This window comes from Cetorhinus maximus, unplaced genomic scaffold (genome assembly GCF_964194155.1).
Source record: "Cetorhinus maximus unplaced genomic scaffold, sCetMax3.hap1.1 HAP1_SCAFFOLD_2519, whole genome shotgun sequence".
Taxonomy (NCBI): domain Eukaryota; kingdom Metazoa; phylum Chordata; class Chondrichthyes; order Lamniformes; family Cetorhinidae; genus Cetorhinus; species Cetorhinus maximus.
Genome location: NW_027598456.1, coordinates 1 through 20,000, shown reverse-complemented (window position 1 = coordinate 20,000; position 20,000 = coordinate 1). Strand labels below are relative to the sequence as shown.

Genomic DNA, 20,000 nt, shown 5'->3' with positions numbered 1-20,000 from the left:
CCGCCACGCTTGCAGGCAGTCACGGCCTTCCGCACCTCAACCGCCCGTTGCGTCCACAAGCTTTTTCTCACCTCGCATTTGCTTCTTTGGCAACTCACTTTCAATCTGTGGGGCCCTCTCGCTCTTGATCCTTTTACCAGCGGGCACAGAGCTTCTTCCCTCTCTACTCTGCCCTGCCTTCAACTTAGGGAAAGCTCGCCCCGAGGCACAAGGGCGGCCCGACGTGCATGCGTCCGCGCCGATCACAGGCCGCCGAGCCCAGCTTCCCGAGCAGGCTCCACTCGAATGGCCCAGCAACGCCGGGGTAGCTGAATGTGCTGGCCGACCGGCCTGGCTACCTTCTCCCTGCCCGCAAACGAGCCGGGGCACGCGGACCACGCGGACAGCAGCAGCAGCAGCAGCAGCAGCAGCAGCAAAAAGATTGCGCCTCCGTTGTGTGGCAGAGTGAATGTGGAGAGTGGTGACGTGAGCAGCCTCTGCTGGCAGCAAAAGCCTACTGCACCTGGTATTCCCAGGCGGTCTCCCATCCAAGTACTAACCAGGCCTGAGTCTGCTTAGCTTCCGAGATCAGACGAGATCGGGCGTTTTCAGACTAGTATGGCCGTAGGCACTTGCCGCCTGCCTTTCTGGCTAATTCAAGCCTCTCAGTCCAGCCCCTTCTTCTTTACCGCGGGTTTTCTTTTTTCTCTCTCTCTCTCTCTCTCTCTCTTCTTCTTTCCCTCCTACTCCCTTTCATCCCTCCCCCACCTGGCTCCCTTCCTTCTCAGCCTCCCCCCACAGGCAAACTGCAAGCCCTACTTACGCCTCACCAGCCTCCAGCCTGCACCCTTGCTCCCGTTCAACATTCGTCCTCTCCGCACTGGGGGAAGCGTCAGGCACGCGCTACCATCCGCCTCTTGTGCCTTTGTCCCCGTACCCCTGCACCTTCTTTCTATCCAAATAATCATCCGACGCCCTCTCGAATGCCTCGATTCTACCTGCCTCCGCCACGCTTGCAGGCAGTCACGGCCTTCCGCACCTCAACCGCCCGTTGCGTCCACAAGCTTTTTCTCACCTCGCATTTGCTTCTTTGGCAACTCACTTTCAATCTGTGGGGCCCTCTCGCTCTTGATCCTTTTACCAGCGGGCACAGAGCTTCTTCCCTCTCTACTCTGCCCTGCCTTCAACTTAGGGAAAGCTCGCCCCGAGGCACAAGGGCGGCCCGACGTGCATGCGTCCGCGCCGATCACAGGCCGCCGAGCCCAGCTTCCCGAGCAGGCTCCACTCGAATGGCCCAGCAACGCCGGGGTAGCTGAATGTGCTGGCCGACCGGCCTGGCTACCTTCTCCCTGCCCGCAAACGAGCCGGGGCACGCGGACCACGCGCAGCAGCAGCAGCAGCAGCAGCAGCAGCAAAAAGATTGCGCCTCCGTTGTGTGGCAGAGTGAATGTGGAGAGTGGTGACGTGAGCAGCCTCTGCTGGCAGCAAAAGCCTACTGCACCTGGTATTCCCAGGCGGTCTCCCATCCAAGTACTAACCAGGCCTGAGTCTGCTTAGCTTCCGAGATCAGACGAGATCGGGCGTTTTCAGACTAGTATGGCCGTAGGCACTTGCCGCCTGCCTTTCTGGCTAATTCAAGCCTCTCAGTCCAGCCCCTTCTTCTTTACCGCGGGTTTTCTTTTTTTTTCTCTCTCTCTCTCTCTCTTCTTCTTTCCCTCCTACTCCCTTTCATCCCTCCCCCACCTGGCTCCCTTCCTTCTCAGCCTCCCCCCACAGGCAAACTGCAAGCCCTACTTACGCCTCACCAGCCTCCAGCCTGCACCCTTGCTCCCGTTCAACATTCGTCCTCTCCGCACTGGGGGAAGCGTCAGGCACGCGCTACCATCCGCCTCTTGTGCCTTTGTCCCCGTACCCCTGCACCTTCTTTCTATCCAAATAATCATCCGACGCCCTCTCGAATGCCTCGATTCTACCTGCCTCCGCCACGCTTGCAGGCAGTCACGGCCTTCCGCACCTCAACCGCCCGTTGCGTCGCGTCCACAAGCTTTTTCTCACCTCGCATTTGCTTCTTTGGCAACTCACTTTCAATCTGTGGGGCCCTCTCGCTCTTGATCCTTTTACCAGCGGGCACAGAGCTTCTTCCCTCTCTACTCTGCCCTGCCTTCAACTTAGGGAAAGCTCGCCCCGAGGCACAAGGGCGGCCCGACGTGCATGCGTCCGCGCCGATCACAGGCCGCCGAGCCCAGCTTCCCGAGCAGGCTCCACTCGAATGGCCCAGCAACGCCGGGGTAGCTGAATGTGCTGGCCGACCGGCCTGGCTACCTTCTCCCTGCCCGCAAACGAGCCGGGGCACGCGGACCACGCGGACAGCAGCAGCAGCAGCAGCAGCAGCAGCAGCAAAAAGATTGCGCCTCCGTTGTGTGGCAGAGTGAATGTGGAGAGTGGTGACGTGAGCAGCCTCTGCTGGCAGCAAAAGCCTACTGCACCTGGTATTCCCAGGCGGTCTCCCATCCAAGTACTAACCAGGCCTGAGTCTGCTTAGCTTCCGAGATCAGACGAGATCGGGCGTTTTCAGACTAGTATGGCCGTAGGCACTTGCCGCCTGCCTTTCTGGCTAATTCAAGCCTCTCAGTCCAGCCCCTTCTTCTTTACCGCGGGTTTTCTTTTTTTTTCTCTCTCTCTCTCTCTCTTCTTCTTTCCCTCCTACTCCCTTTCATCCCTCCCCCACCTGGCTCCCTTCCTTCTCAGCCTCCCCCCACAGGCAAACTGCAAGCCCTACTTACGCCTCACCAGCCTCCAGCCTGCACCCTTGCTCCCGTTCAACATTCGTCCTCTCCGCACTGGGGGAAGCGTCAGGCACGCGCTACCATCCGCCTCTTGTGCCTTTGTCCCCGTACCCCTGCACCTTCTTTCTATCCAAATAATCATCCGACGCCCTCTCGAATGCCTCGATTCTACCTGCCTCCGCCACGCTTGCAGGCAGTCACGGCCTTCCGCACCTCAACCGCCCGTTGCGTCCACAAGCTTTTTCTCACCTCGCATTTGCTTCTTTGGCAACTCACTTTCAATCTGTGGGGCCCTCTCGCTCTTGATCCTTTTACCAGCGGGCACAGAGCTTCTTCCCTCTCTACTCTGCCCTGCCTTCAACTTAGGGAAAGCTCGCCCCGAGGCACAAGGGCGGCCCGACGTGCATGCGTCCGCGCCGATCACAGGCCGCCGAGCCCAGCTTCCCGAGCAGGCTCCACTCGAATGGCCCAGCAACGCCGGGGTAGCTGAATGTGCTGGCCGACCGGCCTGGCTACCTTCTCCCTGCCCGCAAACGAGCCGGGGCACGCGGACCACGCGGACAGCAGCAGCAGCAGCAGCAAAAAGATTGCGCCTCCGTTGTGTGGCAGAGTGAATGTGGAGAGTGGTGACGTGAGCAGCCTCTGCTGGCAGCAAAAGCCTACTGCACCTGGTATTCCCAGGCGGTCTCCCATCCAAGTACTAACCAGGCCTGAGTCTGCTTAGCTTCCGAGATCAGACGAGATCGGGCGTTTTCAGACTAGTATGGCCGTAGGCACTTGCCGCCTGCCTTTCTGGCTAATTCAAGCCTCTCAGTCCAGCCCCTTCTTCTTTACCGCGGGTTTTCTTTTTTTTTCTCTCTCTCTCTCTCTCTTCTTCTTTCCCTCCTACTCCCTTTCATCCCTCCCCCACCTGGCTCCCTTCCTTCTCAGCCTCCCCCCACAGGCAAACTGCAAGCCCTACTTACGCCTCACCAGCCTCCAGCCTGCACCCTTGCTCCCGTTCAACATTCGTCCTCTCCGCACTGGGGGAAGCGTCAGGCACGCGCTACCATCCGCCTCTTGTGCCTTTGTCCCCGTACCCCTGCACCTTCTTTCTATCCAAATAATCATCCGACGCCCTCTCGAATGCCTCGATTCTACCTGCCTCCGCCACGCTTGCAGGCAGTCACGGCCTTCCGCACCTCAACCGCCCGTTGCGTCCACAAGCTTTTTCTCACCTCGCATTTGCTTCTTTGGCAACTCACTTTCAATCTGTGGGGCCCTCTCGCTCTTGATCCTTTTACCAGCGGGCACAGAGCTTCTTCCCTCTCTACTCTGCCCTGCCTTCAACTTAGGGAAAGCTCGCCCCGAGGCACAAGGGCGGCCCGACGTGCATGCGTCCGCGCCGATCACAGGCCGCCGAGCCCAGCTTCCCGAGCAGGCTCCACTCGAATGGCCCAGCAACGCCGGGGTAGCTGAATGTGCTGGCCGACCGGCCTGGCTACCTTCTCCCTGCCCGCAAACGAGCCGGGGCACGCGGACCACGCGGACAGCAGCAGCAGCAGCAGCAGCAGCAGCAGCAAAAAGATTGCGCCTCCGTTGTGTGGCAGAGTGAATGTGGAGAGTGGTGACGTGAGCAGCCTCTGCTGGCAGCAAAAGCCTACTGCACCTGGTATTCCCAGGCGGTCTCCCATCCAAGTACTAACCAGGCCTGAGTCTGCTTAGCTTCCGAGATCAGACGAGATCGGGCGTTTTCAGACTAGTATGGCCGTAGGCACTTGCCGCCTGCCTTTCTGGCTAATTCAAGCCTCTCAGTCCAGCCCCTTCTTCTTTACCGCGGGTTTTCTTTTTTTTTCTCTCTCTCTCTCTCTCTTCTTCTTTCCCTCCTACTCCCTTTCATCCCTCCCCCACCTGGCTCCCTTCCTTCTCAGCCTCCCCCCACAGGCAAACTGCAAGCCCTACTTACGCCTCACCAGCCTCCAGCCTGCACCCTTGCTCCCGTTCAACATTCGTCCTCTCCGCACTGGGGGAAGCGTCAGGCACGCGCTACCATCCGCCTCTTGTGCCTTTGTCCCCGTACCCCTGCACCTTCTTTCTATCCAAATAATCATCCGACGCCCTCTCGAATGCCTCGATTCTACCTGCCTCCGCCACGCTTGCAGGCAGTCACGGCCTTCCGCACCTCAACCGCCCGTTGCGTCCACAAGCTTTTTCTCACCTCGCATTTGCTTCTTTGGCAACTCACTTTCAATCTGTGGGGCCCTCTCGCTCTTGATCCTTTTACCAGCGGGCACAGAGCTTCTTCCCTCTCTACTCTGCCCTGCCTTCAACTTAGGGAAAGCTCGCCCCGAGGCACAAGGGCGGCCCGACGTGCATGCGTCCGCGCCGATCACAGGCCGCCGAGCCCAGCTTCCCGAGCAGGCTCCACTCGAATGGCCCAGCAACGCCGGGGTAGCTGAATGTGCTGGCCGACCGGCCTGGCTACCTTCTCCCTGCCCGCAAACGAGCCGGGGCACGCGGACCACGCGGACAGCAGCAGCAGCAGCAGCAGCAGCAGCAGCAAAAAGATTGCGCCTCCGTTGTGTGGCAGAGTGAATGTGGAGAGTGGTGACGTGAGCAGCCTCTGCTGGCAGCAAAAGCCTACTGCACCTGGTATTCCCAGGCGGTCTCCCATCCAAGTACTAACCAGGCCTGAGTCTGCTTAGCTTCCGAGATCAGACGAGATCGGGCGTTTTCAGACTAGTATGGCCGTAGGCACTTGCCGCCTGCCTTTCTGGCTAATTCAAGCCTCTCAGTCCAGCCCCTTCTTCTTTACCGCGGGTTTTCTTTTTTTTTCTCTCTCTCTCTCTCTCTTCTTCTTTCCCTCCTACTCCCTTTCATCCCTCCCCCACCTGGCTCCCTTCCTTCTCAGCCTCCCCCCACAGGCAAACTGCAAGCCCTACTTACGCCTCACCAGCCTCCAGCCTGCACCCTTGCTCCCGTTCAACATTCGTCCTCTCCGCACTGGGGGAAGCGTCAGGCACGCGCTACCATCCGCCTCTTGTGCCTTTGTCCCCGTACCCCTGCACCTTCTTTCTATCCAAATAATCATCCGACGCCCTCTCGAATGCCTCGATTCTACCTGCCTCCGCCACGCTTGCAGGCAGTCACGGCCTTCCGCACCTCAACCGCCCGTTGCGTCCACAAGCTTTTTCTCACCTCGCATTTGCTTCTTTGGCAACTCACTTTCAATCTGTGGGGCCCTCTCGCTCTTGATCCTTTTACCAGCGGGCACAGAGCTTCTTCCCTCTCTACTCTGCCCTGCCTTCAACTTAGGGAAAGCTCGCCCCGAGGCACAAGGGCGGCCCGACGTGCATGCGTCCGCGCCGATCACAGGCCGCCGAGCCCAGCTTCCCGAGCAGGCTCCACTCGAATGGCCCAGCAACGCCGGGGTAGCTGAATGTGCTGGCCGACCGGCCTGGCTACCTTCTCCCTGCCCGCAAACGAGCCGGGGCACGCGGACCACGCGGACAGCAGCAGCAGCAGCAGCAGCAGCAGCAGCAAAAAGATTGCGCCTCCGTTGTGTGGCAGAGTGAATGTGGAGAGTGGTGACGTGAGCAGCCTCTGCTGGCAGCAAAAGCCTACTGCACCTGGTATTCCCAGGCGGTCTCCCATCCAAGTACTAACCAGGCCTGAGTCTGCTTAGCTTCCGAGATCAGACGAGATCGGGCGTTTTCAGACTAGTATGGCCGTAGGCACTTGCCGCCTGCCTTTCTGGCTAATTCAAGCCTCTCAGTCCAGCCCCTTCTTCTTTACCGCGGGTTTTCTTTTTTTTTCTCTCTCTCTCTCTCTCTTCTTCTTTCCCCTTCTTCTTTCCCTCCTACTCCCTTTCATCCCTCCCCCACCTGGCTCCCTTCCTTCTCAGCCTCCCCCCACAGGCAAACTGCAAGCCCTACTTACGCCTCACCAGCCTCCAGCCTGCACCCTTGCTCCCGTTCAACATTCGTCCTCTCCGCACTGGGGGAAGCGTCAGGCACGCGCTACCATCCGCCTCTTGTGCCTTTGTCCCCGTACCCCTGCACCTTCTTTCTATCCAAATAATCATCCGACGCCCTCTCGAATGCCTCGATTCTACCTGCCTCCGCCACGCTTGCAGGCAGTCACGGCCTTCCGCACCTCAACCGCCCGTTGCGTCCACAAGCTTTTTCTCACCTCGCATTTGCTTCTTTGGCAACTCACTTTCAATCTGTGGGGCCCTCTCGCTCTTGATCCTTTTACCAGCGGGCACAGAGCTTCTTCCCTCTCTACTCTGCCCTGCCTTCAACTTAGGGAAAGCTCGCCCCGAGGCACAAGGGCGGCCCGACGTGCATGCGTCCGCGCCGATCACAGGCCGCCGAGCCCAGCTTCCCGAGCAGGCTCCACTCGAATGGCCCAGCAACGCCGGGGTAGCTGAATGTGCTGGCCGACCGGCCTGGCTACCTTCTCCCTGCCCGCAAACGAGCCGGGGCACGCGGACCACGCGGACAGCAGCAGCAGCAGCAGCAGCAGCAGCAAAAAGATTGCGCCTCCGTTGTGTGGCAGAGTGAATGTGGAGAGTGGTGACGTGAGCAGCCTCTGCTGGCAGCAAAAGCCTACTGCACCTGGTATTCCCAGGCGGTCTCCCATCCAAGTACTAACCAGGCCTGAGTCTGCTTAGCTTCCGAGATCAGACGAGATCGGGCGTTTTCAGACTAGTATGGCCGTAGGCACTTGCCGCCTGCCTTTCTGGCTAATTCAAGCCTCTCAGTCCAGCCCCTTCTTCTTTACCGCGGGTTTTCTTTTTTTTTCTCTCTCTCTCTCTCTCTTCTTCTTTCCCTCCTACTCCCTTTCATCCCTCCCCCACCTGGCTCCCTTCCTTCTCAGCCTCCCCCCACAGGCAAACTGCAAGCCCTACTTACGCCTCACCAGCCTCCAGCCTGCACCCTTGCTCCCGTTCAACATTCGTCCTCTCCGCACTGGGGGAAGCGTCAGGCACGCGCTACCATCCGCCTCTTGTGCCTTTGTCCCCGTACCCCTGCACCTTCTTTCTATCCAAATAATCATCCGACGCCCTCTCGAATGCCTCGATTCTACCTGCCTCCGCCACGCTTGCAGGCAGTCACGGCCTTCCGCACCTCAACCGCCCGTTGCGTCCACAAGCTTTTTCTCACCTCGCATTTGCTTCTTTGGCAACTCACTTTCAATCTGTGGGGCCCTCTCGCTCTTGATCCTTTTACCAGCGGGCACAGAGCTTCTTCCCTCTCTACTCTGCCCTGCCTTCAACTTAGGGAAAGCTCGCCCCGAGGCACAAGGGCGGCCCGACGTGCATGCGTCCGCGCCGATCACAGGCCGCCGAGCCCAGCTTCCCGAGCAGGCTCCACTCGAATGGCCCAGCAACGCCGGGGTAGCTGAATGTGCTGGCCGACCGGCCTGGCTACCTTCTCCCTGCCCGCAAACGAGCCGGGGCACGCGGACCACGCGGACAGCAGCAGCAGCAGCAGCAGCAGCAGCAGCAAAAAGATTGCGCCTCCGTTGTGTGGCAGAGTGAATGTGGAGAGTGGTGACGTGAGCAGCCTCTGCTGGCAGCAAAAGCCTACTGCACCTGGTATTCCCAGGCGGTCTCCCATCCAAGTACTAACCAGGCCTGAGTCTGCTTAGCTTCCGAGATCAGACGAGATCGGGCGTTTTCAGACTAGTATGGCCGTAGGCACTTGCCGCCTGCCTTTCTGGCTAATTCAAGCCTCTCAGTAGCCCCTTCTTCTTTACCGCGGGTTTTCTTTTTTTTTCTCTCTCTCTCTCTCTCTTCTTCTTTCCCTCCTACTCCCTTTCATCCCTCCCCCACCTGGCTCCCTTCCTTCTCAGCCTCCCCCCACAGGCAAACTGCAAGCCCTACTTACGCCTCACCAGCCTCCAGCCTGCACCCTTGCTCCCGTTCAACATTCGTCCTCTCCGCACTGGGGGAAGCGTCAGGCACGCGCTACCATCCGCCTCTTGTGCCTTTGTCCCCGTACCCCTGCACCTTCTTTCTATCCAAATAATCATCCGACGCCCTCTCGAATGCCTCGATTCTACCTGCCTCCGCCACGCTTGCAGGCAGTCACGGCCTTCCGCACCTCAACCGCCCGTTGCGTCCACAAGCTTTTTCTCACCTCGCATTTGCTTCTTTGGCAACTCACTTTCAATCTGTGGGGCCCTCTCGCTCTTGATCCTTTTACCAGCGGGCACAGAGCTTCTTCCCTCTCTACTCTGCCCTGCCTTCAACTTAGGGAAAGCTCGCCCCGAGGCACAAGGGCGGCCCGACGTGCATGCGTCCGCGCCGATCACAGGCCGCCGAGCCCAGCTTCCCGAGCAGGCTCCACTCGAATGGCCCAGCAACGCCGGGGTAGCTGAATGTGCTGGCCGACCGGCCTGGCTACCTTCTCCCTGCCCGCAAACGAGCCGGGGCACGCGGACCACGCGGACAGCAGCAGCAGCAGCAGCAAAAAGATTGCGCCTCCGTTGTGTGGCAGAGTGAATGTGGAGAGTGGTGACGTGAGCAGCCTCTGCTGGCAGCAAAAGCCTACTGCACCTGGTATTCCCAGGCGGTCTCCCATCCAAGTACTAACCAGGCCTGAGTCTGCTTAGCTTCCGAGATCAGACGAGATCGGGCGTTTTCAGACTAGTATGGCCGTAGGCACTTGCCGCCTGCCTTTCTGGCTAATTCAAGCCTCTCAGTCCAGCCCCTTCTTCTTTACCGCGGATTTTCTTTTTTTTTCTCTCTCTCTCTCTTCTTCTTTCCCTCCTACTCCCTTTCATCCCTCCCCCACCTGGCTCCCTTCCTTCTCAGCCTCCCCCCACAGGCAAACTGCAAGCCCTACTTACGCCTCACCAGCCTCCAGCCTGCACCCTTGCTCCCGTTCAACATTCGTCCTCTCCGCACTGGGGGAAGCGTCAGGCACGCGCTACCATCCGCCTCTTGTGCCTTTGTCCCCGTACCCCTGCACCTTCTTTCTATCCAAATAATCATCCGACGCCCTCTCGAATGCCTCGATTCTACCTGCCTCCGCCACGCTTGCAGGCAGTCACGGCCTTCCGCACCTCAACCGCCCGTTGCGTCCACAAGCTTTTTCTCACCTCGCATTTGCTTCTTTGGCAACTCACTTTCAATCTGTGGGGCCCTCTCGCTCTTGATCCTTTTACCAGCGGGCACAGAGCTTCTTCCCTCTCTACTCTGCCCTGCCTTCAACTTAGGGAAAGCTCGCCCCGAGGCACAAGGGCGGCCCGACGTGCATGCGTCCGCGCCGATCACAGGCCGCCGAGCCCAGCTTCCCGAGCAGGCTCCACTCGAATGGCCCAGCAACGCCGGGGTAGCTGAATGTGCTGGCCGACCGGCCTGGCTACCTTCTCCCTGCCCGCAAACGAGCCGGGGCACGCGGACCACGCGGACAGCAGCAGCAGCAGCAGCAGCAGCAGCAAAAAGATTGCGCCTCCGTTGTGTGGCAGAGTGAATGTGGAGAGTGGTGACGTGAGCAGCCTCTGCTGGCAGCAAAAGCCTACTGCACCTGGTATTCCCAGGCGGTCTCCCATCCAAGTACTAACCAGGCCTGAGTCTGCTTAGCTTCCGAGATCAGACGAGATCGGGCGTTTTCAGACTAGTATGGCCGTAGGCACTTGCCGCCTGCCTTTCTGGCTAATTCAAGCCTCTCAGTCCAGCCCCTTCTTCTTTACCGTGGGTTTTCTTTTTTTTTCTCTCTCTCTCTCTCTCTTCTTCTTTCCCTCCTACTCCCTTTCATCCCTCCCCCACCTGGCTCCCTTCCTTCTCAGCCTCCCCCCACAGGCAAACTGCAAGCCCTACTTACGCCTCACCAGCCTCCAGCCTGCACCCTTGCTCCCGTTCAACATTCGTCCTCTCCGCACTGGGGGAAGCGTCAGGCACGCGCTACCATCCGCCTCTTGTGCCTTTGTCCCCGTACCCCTGCACCTTCTTTCTATCCAAATAATCATCCGACGCCCTCTCGAATGCCTCGATTCTACCTGCCTCCGCCACGCTTGCAGGCAGTCACGGCCTTCCGCACCTCAACCGCCCGTTGCGTCCACAAGCTTTTTCTCACCTCGCATTTGCTTCTTTGGCAACTCACTTTCAATCTGTGGGGCCCTCTCGCTCTTGATCCTTTTACCAGCGGGCACAGAGCTTCTTCCCTCTCTACTCTGCCCTGCCTTCAACTTAGGGAAAGCTCGCCCCGAGGCACAAGGGCGGCCCGACGTGCATGCGTCCGCGCCGATCACAGGCCGCCGAGCCCAGCTTCCCGAGCAGGCTCCACTCGAATGGCCCAGCAACGCCGGGGTAGCTGAATGTGCTGGCCGACCGGCCTGGCTACCTTCTCCCTGCCCGCAAACGAGCCGGGGCACGCGGACCACGCGGACAGCAGCAGCAGCAGCAGCAGCAGCAGCAGCAAAAAGATTGCGCCTCCGTTGTGTGGCAGAGTGAATGTGGAGAGTGGTGACGTGAGCAGCCTCTGCTGGCAGCAAAAGCCTACTGCACCTGGTATTCCCAGGCGGTCTCCCATCCAAGTACTAACCAGGCCTGAGTCTGCTTAGCTTCCGAGATCAGACGAGATCGGGCGTTTTCAGACTAGTATGGCCGTAGGCACTTGCCGCCTGCCTTTCTGGCTAATTCAAGCCTCTCAGTCCAGCCCCTTCTTCTTTACCGTGGGTTTTCTTTTTTTTTCTCTCTCTCTCTCTCTCTTCTTCTTTCCCTCCTACTCCCTTTCATCCCTCCCCCACCTGGCTCCCTTCCTTCTCAGCCTCCCCCCACAGGCAAACTGCAAGCCCTACTTACGCCTCACCAGCCTCCAGCCTGCACCCTTGCTCCCGTTCAACATTCGTCCTCTCCGCACTGGGGGAAGCGTCAGGCACGCGCTACCATCCGCCTCTTGTGCCTTTGTCCCCGTACCCCTGCACCTTCTTTCTATCCAAATAATCATCCGACGCCCTCTCGAATGCCTCGATTCTACCTGCCTCCGCCACGCTTGCAGGCAGTCACGGCCTTCCGCACCTCAACCGCCCGTTGCGTCCACAAGCTTTTTCTCACCTCGCATTTGCTTCTTTGGCAACTCACTTTCAATCTGTGGGGCCCTCTCGCTCTTGATCCTTTTACCAGCGGGCACAGAGCTTCTTCCCTCTCTACTCTGCCCTGCCTTCAACTTAGGGAAAGCTCGCCCCGAGGCACAAGGGCGGCCCGACGTGCATGCGTCCGCGCCGATCACAGGCCGCCGAGCCCAGCTTCCCGAGCAGGCTCCACTCGAATGGCCCAGCAACGCCGGGGTAGCTGAATGTGCTGGCCGACCGGCCTGGCTACCTTCTCCCTGCCCGCAAACGAGCCGGGGCACGCGGACCACGCGGACAGCAGCAGCAGCAGCAGCAGCAGCAGCAGCAAAAAGATTGCGCCTCCGTTGTGTGGCAGAGTGAATGTGGAGAGTGGTGACGTGAGCAGCCTCTGCTGGCAGCAAAAGCCTACTGCACCTGGTATTCCCAGGCGGTCTCCCATCCAAGTACTAACCAGGCCTGAGTCTGCTTAGCTTCCGAGATCAGACGAGATCGGGCGTTTTCAGACTAGTATGGCCGTAGGCACTTGCCGCCTGCCTTTCTGGCTAATTCAAGCCTCTCAGTCCAGCCCCTTCTTCTTTACCGCGGGTTTTCTTTTTTTTTCTCTCTCTCTCTCTCTCTTCTTCTTTCCCTCCTACTCCCTTTCATCCCTCCCCCACCTGGCTCCCTTCCTTCTCAGCCTCCCCCCACAGGCAAACTGCAAGCCCTACTTACGCCTCACCAGCCTCCAGCCTGCACCCTTGCTCCCGTTCAACATTCGTCCTCTCCGCACTGGGGGAAGCGTCAGGCACGCGCTACCATCCGCCTCTTGTGCCTTTGTCCCCGTACCCCTGCACCTTCTTTCTATCCAAATAATCATCCAACGCCCTCTCGAATGCCTCGATTCTACCTGCCTCCGCCACGCTTGCAGGCAGTCACGGCCTTCCGCACCTCAACCGCCCGTTGCGTCCACAAGCTTTTTCTCACCTCGCATTTGCTTCTTTGGCAACTCACTTTCAATCTGTGGGGCCCTCTCGCTCTTGATCCTTTTACCAGCGGGCACAGAGCTTCTTCCCTCTCTACTCTGCCCTGCCTTCAACTTAGGGAAAGCTCGCCCCGAGGCACAAGGGCGGCCCGACGTGCATGCGTCCGCGCCGATCACAGGCCGCCGAGCCCAGCTTCCCGAGCAGGCTCCACTCGAATGGCCCAGCAACGCCGGGGTAGCTGAATGTGCTGGCCGACCGGCCTGGCTACCTTCTCCCTGCCCGCAAACGAGCCGGGGCACGCGGACCACGCGGACAGCAGCAGCAGCAGCAGCAGCAGCAGCAAAAAGATTGCGCCTCCGTTGTGTGGCAGAGTGAATGTGGAGAGTGGTGACGTGAGCAGCCTCTGCTGGCAGCAAAAGCCTACTGCACCTGGTATTCCCAGGCGGTCTCCCATCCAAGTACTAACCAGGCCTGAGTCTGCTTAGCTTCCGAGATCAGACGAGATCGGGCGTTTTCAGACTAGTATGGCCGTAGGCACTTGCCGCCTGCCTTTCTGGCTAATTCAAGCCTCTCAGTCCAGCCCCTTCTTCTTTACCGCGGGTTTTCTTTTTTTTTCTCTCTCTCTCTCTCTCTTCTTCTTTCCCTCCTACTCCCTTTCATCCCTCCCCCACCTGGCTCCCTTCCTTCTCAGCCTCCCCCCACAGGCAAACTGCAAGCCCTACTTACGCCTCACCAGCCTCCAGCCTGCACCCTTGCTCCCGTTCAACATTCGTCCTCTCCGCACTGGGGGAAGCGTCAGGCACGCGCTACCATCCGCCTCTTGTGCCTTTGTCCCCGAATCCCTGCACCTTCTTTCTATCCAAATAATCATCCGACGCCCTCTCGAATGCCTCGATTCTACCTGCCTCCGCCACGCTTGCAGGCAGTCACGGCCTTCCGCACCTCAACCGCCCGTTGCGTCCACAAGCTTTTTCTCACCTCGCATTTGCTTCTTTGGCAACTCACTTTCAATCTGTGGGGCCCTCTCGCTCTTGATCCTTTTACCAGCGGGCACAGAGCTTCTTCCCTCTCTACTCTGCCCTGCCTTCAACTTAGGGAAAGCTCGCCCCGAGGCACAAGGGCGGCCCGACGTGCATGCGTCCGCGCCGATCACAGGCCGCCGAGCCCAGCTTCCCGAGCAGGCTCCACTCGAATGGCCCAGCAACGCCGGGGTAGCTGAATGTGCTGGCCGACCGGCCTGGCTACCTTCTCCCTGCCCGCAAACGAGCCGGGGCACGCGGACCACGCGGACAGCAGCAGCAGCAGCAGCAAAAAGATTGCGCCTCCGTTGTGTGGCAGAGTGAATGTGGAGAGTGGTGACGTGAGCAGCCTCTGCTGGCAGCAAAAGCCTACTGCACCTGGTATTCCCAGGCGGTCTCCCATCCAAGTACTAACCAGGCCTGAGTCTGCTTAGCTTCCGAGATCAGACGAGATCGGGCGTTTTCAGACTAGTATGGCCGTAGGCACTTGCCGCCTGCCTTTCTGGCTAATTCAAGCCTCTCAGTCCAGCCCCTTCTTCTTTACCGTGGGTTTTCTTTTTTTTTCTCTCTCTCTCTCTCTCTTCTTCTTTCCCTCCTACTCCCTTTCATCCCTCCCCCACCTGGCTCCCTTCCTTCTCAGCCTCCCCCCACAGGCAAACTGCAAGCCCTACTTACGCCTCACCAGCCTCCAGCCTGCACCCTTGCTCCCGTTCAACATTCGTCCTCTCCGCACTGGGGGAAGCGTCAGGCACGCGCTACCATCCGCCTCTTGTGCCTTTGTCCCCGTACCCCTGCACCTTCTTTCTATCCAAATAATCATCCGACGCCCTCTCGAATGCCTCGATTCTACCTGCCTCCGCCACGCTTGCAGGCAGTCACGGCCTTCCGCACCTCAACCGCCCGTTGCGTCCACAAGCTTTTTCTCACCTCGCATTTGCTTCTTTGGCAACTCACTTTCAATCTGTGGGGCCCTCTCGCTCTTGATCCTTTTACCAGCGGGCACAGAGCTTCTTCCCTCTCTACTCTGCCCTGCCTTCAACTTAGGGAAAGCTCGCCCCGAGGCACAAGGGCGGCCCGACGTGCATGCGTCCGCGCCGATCACAGGCCGCCGAGCCCAGCTTCCCGAGCAGGCTCCACTCGAATGGCCCAGCAACGCCGGGGTAGCTGAATGTGCTGGCCGACCGGCCTGGCTACCTTCTCCCTGCCCGCAAACGAGCCGGGGCACGCGGACCACGCGGACAGCAGCAGCAGCAGCAGCAGCAGCAGCAGCAAAAAGATTGCGCCTCCGTTGTGTGGCAGAGTGAATGTGGAGAGTGGTGACGTGAGCAGCCTCTGCTGGCAGCAAAAGCCTACTGCACCTGGTATTCCCAGGCGGTCTCCCATCCAAGTACTAACCAGGCCTGAGTCTGCTTAGCTTCCGAGATCAGACGAGATCGGGCGTTTTCAGACTAGTATGGCCGTAGGCACTTGCCGCCTGCCTTTCTGGCTAATTCAAGCCTCTCAGTCCAGCCCCTTCTTCTTTACCGCGGGTTTTCTTTTTTTTTCTCTCTCTCTCTCTCTCTTCTTCTTTCCCTCCTACTCCCTTTCATCCCTCCCCCACCTGGCTCCCTTCCTTCTCAGCCTCCCCCCACAGGCAAACTGCAAGCCCTACTTACGCCTCACCAGCCTCCAGCCTGCACCCTTGCTCCCGTTCAACATTCGTCCTCTCCGCACTGGGGGAAGCGTCAGGCACGCGCTACCATCCGCCTCTTGTGCCTTTGTCCCCGTACCCCTGCACCTTCTTTCTATCCAAATAATCATCCGACGCCCTCTCGAATGCCTCGATTCTACCTGCCTCCGCCACGCTTGCAGGCAGTCACGGCCTTCCGCACCTCAACCGCCCGTTGCGTCCACAAGCTTTTTCTCACCTCGCATTTGCTTCTTTGGCAACTCACTTTCAATCTGTGGGGCCCTCTCGCTCTTGATCCTTTTACCAGCGGGCACAGAGCTTCTTCCCTCTCTACTCTGCCCTGCCTTCAACTTAGGGAAAGCTCGCCCCGAGGCACAAGGGCGGCCCGACGTGCATGCGTCCGCGCCGATCACAGGCCGCCGAGCCCAGCTTCCCGAGCAGGCTCCACTCGAATGGCCCAGCAACGCCGGGGTAGCTGAATGTGCTGGCCGACCGGCCTGGCTACCTTCTCCCTGCCCGCAAACGAGCCGGGGCACGCGGACCACGCGGACAGCAGCAGCAGCAGCAGCAGCAGCAGCAGCAAAAAGATTGCGCCTCCGTTGTGTGGCAGAGTGAATGTGGAGAGTGGTGACGTGAGCAGCCTCTGCTGGCAGCAAAAGCCTACTGCACCTGGTATTCCCAGGCGGTCTCCCATCCAAGTACTAACCAGGCCTGAGTCTGCTTAGCTTCCGAGATCAGACGAGATCGGGCGTTTTCAGACTAGTATGGCCGTAGGCACTTGCCGCCTGCCTTTCTGGCTAATTCAAGCCTCTCAGTCCAGCCCCTTCTTCTTTACCGTGGGTTTTCTTTTTTTTTCTCTCTCTCTCTCTCTCTTCTTCTTTCCCTCCTACTCCCTTTCATCCCTCCCCCACCTGGCTCCCTTCCTTCTCAGCCTCCCCCCACAGGCAAACTGCAAGCCCTACTTACGCCTCACCAGCCTCCAGCCTGCACCCTTGCTCCCGTTCAACATTCGTCCTCTCCGCACTGGGGGAAGCGTCAGGCACGCGCTACCATCCGCCTCTTGTGCCTTTGTCCCCGTACCCCTGCACCTTCTTTCTATCCAAATAATCATCCGACGCCCTCTCGAATGCCTCGATTCTACCTGCCTCCGCCACGCTTGCAGGCAGTCACGGCCTTCCGCACCTCAACCGCCCGTTGCGTCCACAAGCTTTTTCTCACCTCGCATTTGCTTCTTTGGCAACTCACTTTCAATCTGTGGGGCCCTCTCGCTCTTGATCCTTTTACCAGCGGGCACAGAGCTTCTTCCCTCTCTACTCTGCCCTGCCTTCAACTTAGGGAAAGCTCGCCCCGAGGCACAAGGGCGGCCCGACGTGCATGCGTCCGCGCCGATCACAGGCCGCCGAGCCCAGCTTCCCGAGCAGGCTCCACTCGAATGGCCCAGCAACGCCGGGGTAGCTGAATGTGCTGGCCGACCGGCCTGGCTACCTTCTCCCTGCCCGCAAACGAGCCGGGGCACGCGGACCACGCGGACAGCAGCAGCAGCAGCAGCAGCAGCAGCAAAAAGATTGCGCCTCCGTTGTGTGGCAGAGTGAATGTGGAGAGTGGTGACGTGAGCAGCCTCTGCTGGCAGCAAAAGCCTACTGCACCTGGTATTCCCAGGCGGTCTCCCATCCAAGTACTAACCAGGCCTGAGTCTGCTTAGCTTCCGAGATCAGACGAGATCGGGCGTTTTCAGACTAGTATGGCCGTAGGCACTTGCCGCCTGCCTTTCTGGCTAATTCAAGCCTCTCAGTCCAGCCCCTTCTTCTTTACCGCGGGTTTTCTTTTTTTTTCTCTCTCTCTCTCTCTCTTCTTCTTTCCCTCCTACTCCCTTTCATCCCTCCCCCACCTGGCTCCCTTCCTTCTCAGCCTCCCCCCACAGGCAAACTGCAAGCCCTACTTACGCCTCACCAGCCTCCAGCCTGCACCCTTGCTCCCGTTCAACATTCGTCCTCTCCGCACTGGGGGAAGCGTCAGGCACGCGCTACCATCCGCCTCTTGTGCCTTTGTCCCCGTACCCCTGCACCTTCTTTCTATCCAAATAATCATCCGACGCCCTCTCGAATGCCTCGATTCTACCTGCCTCCGCCACGCTTGCAGGCAGTCACGGCCTTCCGCACCTCAACCGCCCGTTGCGTCCACAAGCTTTTTCTCACCTCGCATTTGCTTCTTTGGCAACTCACTTTCAATCTGTGGGGCCCTCTCGCTCTTGATCCTTTTACCAGCGGGCACAGAGCTTCTTCCCTCTCTACTCTGCCCTGCCTTCAACTTAGGGAAAGCTCGCCCCGAGGCACAAGGGCGGCCCGACGTGCATGCGTCCGCGCCGATCACAGGCCGCCGAGCCCAGCTTCCCGAGCAGGCTCCACTCGAATGGCCCAGCAACGCCGGGGTAGCTGAATGTGCTGGCCGACCGGCCTGGCTACCTTCTCCCTGCCCGCAAACGAGCCGGGGCACGCGGACCACGCGGACAGCAGCAGCAGCAGCAGCAGCAGCAGCAGCAAAAAGATTGCGCCTCCGTTGTGTGGCAGAGTGAATGTGGAGAGTGGTGACGTGAGCAGCCTCTGCTGGCAGCAAAAGCCTACTGCACCTGGTATTCCCAGGCGGTCTCCCATCCAAGTACTAACCAGGCCTGAGTCTGCTTAGCTTCCGAGATCAGACGAGATCGGGCGTTTTCAGACTAGTATGGCCGTAGGCACTTGCCGCCTGCCTTTCTGGCTAATTCAAGCCTCTCAGTCCAGCCCCTTCTTCTTTACCGTGGGTTTTCTTTTTTTTTCTCTCTCTCTCTCTCTCTTCTTCTTTCCCTCCTACTCCCTTTCATCCCTCCCCCACCTGGCTCCCTTCCTTCTCAGCCTCCCCCCACAGGCAAACTGCAAGCCCTACTTACGCCTCACCAGCCTCCAGCCTGCACCCTTGCTCCCGTTCAACATTCGTCCTCTCCGCACTGGGGGAAGCGTCAGGCACGCGCTACCATCCGCCTCTTGTGCCTTTGTCCCCGTACCCCTGCACCTTCTTTCTATCCAAATAATCATCCAACGCCCTCTCGAATGCCTCGATTCTACCTGCCTCCGCCACGCTTGCAGGCAGTCACGGCCTTCCGCACCTCAACCGCCCGTTGCGTCCACAAGCTTTTTCTCACCTCGCATTTGCTTCTTTGGCAACTCACTTTCAATCTGTGGGGCCCTCTCGCTCTTGATCCTTTTACCAGCGGGCACAGAGCTTCTTCCCTCTCTACTCTGCCCTGCCTTCAACTTAGGGAAAGCTCGCCCCGAGGCACAAGGGCGGCCCGACGTGCATGCGTCCGCGCCGATCACAGGCCGCCGAGCCCAGCTTCCCGAGCAGGCTCCACTCGAATGGCCCAGCAACGCCGGGGTAGCTGAATGTGCTGGCCGACCGGCCTGGCTACCTTCTCCCTGCCCGCAAACGAGCCGGGGCACGCGGACCACGCGGACAGCAGCAGCAGCAGCAGCAGCAGCAAAAAGATTGCGCCTCCGTTGTGTGGCAGAGTGAATGTGGAGAGTGGTGACGTGAGCAGCCTCTGCTGGCAGCAAAAGCCTACTGCACCTGGTATTCCCAGGCGGTCTCCCATCCAAGTACAAGTACTAACCAGGCCTGAGTCTGCTTAGCTTCCGAGATCAGACGAGATCGGGCGTTTTCAGACTAGTATGGCCGTAGGCACTTGCCGCCTGCCTTTCTGGCTAATTCAAGCCTCTCAGTCCAGCCCCTTCTTCTTTACCGCGGGTTTTCTTTTTTTTTCTCTCTCTCTCTCTCTCTTCTTCTTTCCCTCCTACTCCCTTTCATCCCTCCCCCACCTGGCTCCCTTCCTTCTCAGCCTCCCCCCACAGGCAAACTGCAAGCCCTACTTACGCCTCACCAGCCTCCAGCCTGCACCCTTGCTCCCGTTCAACATTCGTCCTCTCCGCACTGGGGGAAGCGTCAGGCACGCGCTACCATCCGCCTCTTGTGCCTTTGTCCCCGTACCCCTGCACCTTCTTTCTATCCAAATAATCATCCGACGCCCTCTCGAATGCCTCGATTCTACCTGCCTCCGCCACGCTTGCAGGCAGTCACGGCCTTCCGCACCTCAACCGCCCGTTGCGTCCACAAGCTTTTTCTCACCTCGCATTTGCTTCTTTGGCAACTCACTTTCAATCTGTGGGGCCCTCTCGCTCTTGATCCTTTTACCAGCGGGCACAGAGCTTCTTCCCTCTCTACTCTGCCCTGCCTTCAACTTAGGGAAAGCTCGCCCCGAGGCACAAGGGCGGCCCGACGTGCATGCGTCCGCGCCGATCACAGGCCGCCGAGCCCAGCTTCCCGAGCAGGCTCCACTCGAATGGCCCAGCAACGCCGGGGTAGCTGAATGTGCTGGCCGACCGGCCTGGCTACCTTCTCCCTGCCCGCAAACGAGCCGGGGCACGCGGACCACGCGGACAGCAGCAGCAGCAGCAGCAAAAAGATTGCGCCTCCGTTGTGTGGCAGAGTGAAT

General features: G+C 59.3%; 19 non-coding genes and 1 pseudogene across 19 annotated transcripts; all 20 read right to left on the bottom strand.

Annotated features, from left to right (window-relative positions):
* Nucleotides 1-490: 490 nt before the first annotated feature.
* Nucleotides 491-609, bottom strand: LOC144677404 (5S ribosomal RNA). The gene has a single exon (XR_013575669.1). It is a non-coding gene; the product is annotated as a 5S ribosomal RNA (ribosomal RNA).
* An 859-nt stretch (nucleotides 610-1,468) lies between these two features.
* Nucleotides 1,469-1,587, bottom strand: LOC144677403 (5S ribosomal RNA). The gene has a single exon (XR_013575668.1). It is a non-coding gene; the product is annotated as a 5S ribosomal RNA (ribosomal RNA).
* An 866-nt stretch (nucleotides 1,588-2,453) lies between these two features.
* On the bottom strand, nucleotides 2,454-2,572 carry LOC144677402 (5S ribosomal RNA). Its single transcript, XR_013575667.1, has one exon. It is a non-coding gene; the product is annotated as a 5S ribosomal RNA (ribosomal RNA).
* Nucleotides 2,573-3,421: 849 nt separating this feature from the next.
* On the bottom strand, nucleotides 3,422-3,540 carry LOC144677401 (5S ribosomal RNA). Its single transcript, XR_013575666.1, has one exon. It is a non-coding gene; the product is annotated as a 5S ribosomal RNA (ribosomal RNA).
* Nucleotides 3,541-4,401: 861 nt separating this feature from the next.
* Nucleotides 4,402-4,520, bottom strand: LOC144677399 (5S ribosomal RNA). The gene has a single exon (XR_013575664.1). It is a non-coding gene; the product is annotated as a 5S ribosomal RNA (ribosomal RNA).
* An 861-nt stretch (nucleotides 4,521-5,381) lies between these two features.
* On the bottom strand, nucleotides 5,382-5,500 carry LOC144677398 (5S ribosomal RNA). Its single transcript, XR_013575663.1, has one exon. It is a non-coding gene; the product is annotated as a 5S ribosomal RNA (ribosomal RNA).
* An 861-nt stretch (nucleotides 5,501-6,361) lies between these two features.
* On the bottom strand, nucleotides 6,362-6,480 carry LOC144677397 (5S ribosomal RNA). The gene has a single exon (XR_013575662.1). It is a non-coding gene; the product is annotated as a 5S ribosomal RNA (ribosomal RNA).
* Nucleotides 6,481-7,351: 871 nt separating this feature from the next.
* LOC144677396 (5S ribosomal RNA) lies at nucleotides 7,352-7,470 on the bottom strand. The gene has a single exon (XR_013575661.1). It is a non-coding gene; the product is annotated as a 5S ribosomal RNA (ribosomal RNA).
* Nucleotides 7,471-8,331: 861 nt separating this feature from the next.
* On the bottom strand, nucleotides 8,332-8,450 carry LOC144677395 (5S ribosomal RNA). Its single transcript, XR_013575660.1, has one exon. It is a non-coding gene; the product is annotated as a 5S ribosomal RNA (ribosomal RNA).
* Nucleotides 8,451-9,297: 847 nt separating this feature from the next.
* LOC144677394 (5S ribosomal RNA) lies at nucleotides 9,298-9,416 on the bottom strand. Its single transcript, XR_013575659.1, has one exon. It is a non-coding gene; the product is annotated as a 5S ribosomal RNA (ribosomal RNA).
* An 854-nt stretch (nucleotides 9,417-10,270) lies between these two features.
* On the bottom strand, nucleotides 10,271-10,389 carry LOC144677393 (5S ribosomal RNA). The gene has a single exon (XR_013575658.1). It is a non-coding gene; the product is annotated as a 5S ribosomal RNA (ribosomal RNA).
* An 861-nt stretch (nucleotides 10,390-11,250) lies between these two features.
* On the bottom strand, nucleotides 11,251-11,369 carry LOC144677392 (5S ribosomal RNA). The gene has a single exon (XR_013575657.1). It is a non-coding gene; the product is annotated as a 5S ribosomal RNA (ribosomal RNA).
* Nucleotides 11,370-12,230: 861 nt separating this feature from the next.
* LOC144677391 (5S ribosomal RNA) lies at nucleotides 12,231-12,349 on the bottom strand. The gene has a single exon (XR_013575656.1). It is a non-coding gene; the product is annotated as a 5S ribosomal RNA (ribosomal RNA).
* Nucleotides 12,350-13,207: 858 nt separating this feature from the next.
* Nucleotides 13,208-13,326, bottom strand: LOC144677390 (5S ribosomal RNA). The gene has a single exon (XR_013575655.1). It is a non-coding gene; the product is annotated as a 5S ribosomal RNA (ribosomal RNA).
* Nucleotides 13,327-14,175: 849 nt separating this feature from the next.
* On the bottom strand, nucleotides 14,176-14,294 carry LOC144677433 (5S ribosomal RNA). The gene has a single exon (XR_013575697.1). It is a non-coding gene; the product is annotated as a 5S ribosomal RNA (ribosomal RNA).
* An 861-nt stretch (nucleotides 14,295-15,155) lies between these two features.
* On the bottom strand, nucleotides 15,156-15,274 carry LOC144677422 (5S ribosomal RNA). Its single transcript, XR_013575687.1, has one exon. It is a non-coding gene; the product is annotated as a 5S ribosomal RNA (ribosomal RNA).
* Nucleotides 15,275-16,135: 861 nt separating this feature from the next.
* On the bottom strand, nucleotides 16,136-16,254 carry LOC144677411 (5S ribosomal RNA). Its single transcript, XR_013575676.1, has one exon. It is a non-coding gene; the product is annotated as a 5S ribosomal RNA (ribosomal RNA).
* An 858-nt stretch (nucleotides 16,255-17,112) lies between these two features.
* Nucleotides 17,113-17,231, bottom strand: LOC144677400 (5S ribosomal RNA). The gene has a single exon (XR_013575665.1). It is a non-coding gene; the product is annotated as a 5S ribosomal RNA (ribosomal RNA).
* An 861-nt stretch (nucleotides 17,232-18,092) lies between these two features.
* LOC144677389 (5S ribosomal RNA) lies at nucleotides 18,093-18,211 on the bottom strand. Its single transcript, XR_013575654.1, has one exon. It is a non-coding gene; the product is annotated as a 5S ribosomal RNA (ribosomal RNA).
* Nucleotides 18,212-19,066: 855 nt separating this feature from the next.
* Nucleotides 19,067-19,191, bottom strand: LOC144677432 (5S ribosomal RNA; annotated as a pseudogene).
* Nucleotides 19,192-20,000: the final 809 nt, after the last annotated feature.